The sequence below is a fragment of the Mus caroli genome, chromosome 1, assembly GCF_900094665.2.
Source record: "Mus caroli chromosome 1, CAROLI_EIJ_v1.1, whole genome shotgun sequence".
In the NCBI taxonomy this organism is placed as follows: Eukaryota; Metazoa; Chordata; class Mammalia; order Rodentia; family Muridae; genus Mus; species Mus caroli.
The window spans coordinates 16,761,136-16,765,124 of NC_034570.1; positions in this window are offsets into that span (position 1 = coordinate 16,761,136).

Below are 3,989 nucleotides of genomic sequence, written 5' to 3' on the forward strand. Positions count from 1 at the left end.
AAAAAAAAAAGCTGGGCGTGGTGGCACACACCTTTAATCCCAGCACTCGAGAGGCCAACCTGGTCTACAAAGTGAGTTCCAGGACAGCCAAGGCTAAACAGAGAAACCCTGTCTCAAAAAACCACAAAAAAAAGTCCAAAAAAATGATAAAGAGCTAATTTTTAGAGTGATTTTAGCTTAAGAATTCATTGTAAGCACCCACCTTTCATAGTCTGTGCTAAATCTCTTCTGAGGCAGAAGCAACAAGAATTCAAGACCATCTCCGGACACTAGGTGCTCCCTCAGGGTGAATCTTCAGGACCTGTTGCCTGAAAAGATCAGAGATTCATTTTAGATCAGGTTAGAGACATACCATGAGGAAGCTCAGGAGTTTCTCCACTGGGCCTTGGAGCCCGTTTTTCCATTCATTCTGTCAGAGTTGTGGGTCAGCGAATGGGGTCTTGTGGAGCAAACTCTATGTGCTTTAAGATGCTGTTCTGAGTAGCTGAGAATCTTGAACTCTTGCAGAGAGGTTTTGGGCTGGACTGAAGACCCTAGATACCTCTTCTCCCTCATGGACCTGAGATGTGCTGTCTTTGAACAAATACCATAAACAACACATTTACACTATGCACTACTTTACTGTTACTTTAAGACTCTGTATGAGCATATTGCATTTTATTAATAGTGGCGCTGCATAATTTATATAAACATGCGTGTAACTGCTCACACATCTTGATGTGATAATTCTTAATCTGGGAGGGACGAGGTTTTGCTACATAGCCCAGGATCTTCCCTCCCTGCACTCAGTCCTCTGAAGACTGCTATTCCAGGCTTGTATCACCACACCAGGTTTCAGGTTGATCTTTGTTAACACCCTCAAGGAATGGTTTGCTGGTATAAATACTTGAGTGGAGTTCATAAGAGGATATCCTGTGGGGACCCCGATAACCAGGCAGATGAGATGAAGGCACTATGTAAAATGTGTCACTGGTCCATGCAATGTTCTTCCCTGTCTTGAGTGATTCTTTAAAATGGCCATCCTTTCTTTAGGATTGATATGTATGTAGAGGGCTTAAGAGACCTGAGCGACATGATAATGTACTTTCCACTCTCTCTGCCGGAAGAGAAGGAAATGAACCTTGAATACATCCTCCACCGAGCTACCACAAGATTCTTCCCCGTTTATGAGAAGGTGAGCAAAGACCTTTGGCTGTTGCATGGCTCTCATCAAAGAGAGAGAGAGAGAGAGAGAGAGAGAGAGAGAGAGAGAGAGAGAGAGAGAGAGAGCATCTAATGGAACTGAGAGCAGAAATTCTTTGATGGATGAAAGATTGCAAACACAGTGTGAGAGCTTGAACATTCTCCCTCACTTGTATGAAACAAACCTACTTGTCTTCCTTTCTCTGGGGTTTCACCCTCCTTTCCCTTCCTTAGTTCTTCCTCCCTTCCTCTCTTTTTCTCTCTGTTTTCCTTCCTACATTTCTTCCTTTTCTCTTCTGTCCTTTCTTTTTCCTTCCTTCATCCTGTTCTTTCTCTCCTTTCTTTCTTCCTTCCTTCCTTCCTTCCTTCCTTCCTTTTTCTTTCTATCCTTCCTTTCTTAGTTCTCCTTCTCTTTTGTGCGTGTGTGTGTGTGTGTGTGTGTGTGCGCACGCACGCGCGCGCCCGCATACATGTGTCCATGTATGAGCTCACGTATGCATGCACACAGACAAGGACAACAAGCATCCTCCTCTATCACTCTCTGCTTAGTCTTTTGAGGCAGGGCATCATCCCTGAACGTAGATGACTTCCTTTCACAGTCAAGCTGGAATCCAGCAAGCTTCAATGTCAAAGTTGGGCTTACAGGTGTTGGGACCGCTGTAGTGAGTTGGCCTGATGCTGCTTGTATTCTAACACTAATACTGGTTCCTTAAGGCCCAGTTGCTCACATAGACACAAGTGACATTGTGTGACCTTGCACCTAAAATTTTTCTGATTGCTGAATAAAGACGTTGACAGCCAATCGCTGGGCAGAAGAGATATAAGTGTAGTTTAGGATTCCTGGATTTGGGGTTGGAGGAGAACCACTAGTCCAGAGGAAGAAGGTGAATAGAGAAGATTAGCCACCATGGGTTAGGTGAGTCATGAAAATGTGGCCCTGAGGGCTGGCCAGTTGGAGTTAAAAGTAGCCCAGATGAAACATAGTAAGTAATAACTCATGGTTCCATAGGAAAGTAGGTTCTAACAACACAGTAGGTAGATATCTGCCTTGTGCTGTTTAAAGTTTATTGTAAATAATATATTTTGTGTGTATTTTCTCCAGAAACTAAATGATCAAGGTGGGGTAGAAACCCCTGATTGGGATTAAAAATTTATAATTAACAATTACTACAATAGATCCCATCTCCAGTCATCAAGGGGAAGCACTCTTGCCTTCTGAGCCATCTTTCCACCCCTCCCTACTGAACTCTCCTGGATTCTATTTTCTTTTTAAGGACTTTAAGTGTAACTCCAGTACTATTCGTGGTCCTGGTGTAGTCAGTTACCTTATTTAAGTTTGAAGTCAAATAATACCTTCTAATTAAGACACCCAGGGCCTCCCACACTGGAGTAATAGGATGAAAGTTATCTCTCAAGAGCCTTGGACAGCACCAGAGCTTCAGGAAGCAGGACTCCTGAGTTCTGTGATGAATTAAAAAGTAATGCTGTGTACTGTTTCCAATTTTTCACATCTGCAAAATGATTCCTGGAAATCCTGTGCTGTAAACGCACATTTAAAGATGATATCCCTGACTCTGGGGTTGGGTGGTTCTTTGGTGACATGTGATCTCCCAGGCGTATTCATTGTCATAAGTACAGAGGTAGGGGGAAGATGATGAAAACGTGACTCATCCTTTGAAGAAAAAGCCAGTTGCATTTCCCAAACTCACCTGCAATACTGGCTTTGTTATCTTTTCTGTGCTATAGGACATCTTAGAATTGAAAGATTAGTTGTATTGGCCGTGAGCATGTATTTGTTACTGTGCACTTATCATGAATTACAGGGACCCTACCTTCTTAAATTATCTTCTTTCTTAGTTACACTTAGGAAGTTTTTGGCATTTTTGTTTCAAAAGATATTGAACTATAAATACTATATACTGCAGACTGTCTCCATACAAATTTCTTTCAAAGGTATTTAAAGTATATTCATCTCTAATTAGTGCATAATTTAAGGTATTTTGTTTTCTAATTTTAAAAATAGTATCAATAGCATAGTTTAACACCAATATTTCCACAGCCCTTTTGTGTGTGTGTGTGTGTGTGTGTGTGTGTGTGTGTGTGTGTGTTTCTTTTTGTGGCAGTGATGGGGGTAACACCCAGGGCTTCATTCAGGCAATGCTATATCCTAGGACACTGCTATTTCAATTCCCCATCCCCTATAATACCATGAAGCACAGAGGCTTCTCTCATGGCTGAAAGTAGTAACAACATCAATATTTTCTAACGACATTAGTAACAATGAGAATCATCTATATTGAGGACCATGGATGGGGCCGTATCCATTTTTACAAGCACTGTCTTTTAAGACTCATTAATTCCAAGAAAGTGGTGCTATTATCATTCCACTTATAGATGAGAAATCATAACTTAGAAGAACTTGGCCAATGGCATATAACTGATAAGAGTTAACACTTGCATTCTCAGATCTGCAAATATTGATCACACATCCAAGTCTATAATAAAGAACATAAACTTTGGGGCCAGAATATATATTATTCTAGCTAGTCTATTCCATTTTTTTCATTTTTCATTCATTAATTTTAAAGCAACCTGACATATAATTTACAGCTGTATTAGAAAACCCTTCTGAAAAAATGGATTTCTGTCCCTCTGAGGACACTCTCCTTATACACGGAGAACTTTCTAAAGAGGGCATGCCTGAGGTCCACACATGGGGTGAGGACAGAGTATTGCTACAAGTCAAGAACAGCCACCAGACAGGATGCTGCTTAACTCACAAGGTAGGTGCAAGGATTTCCTGTGCT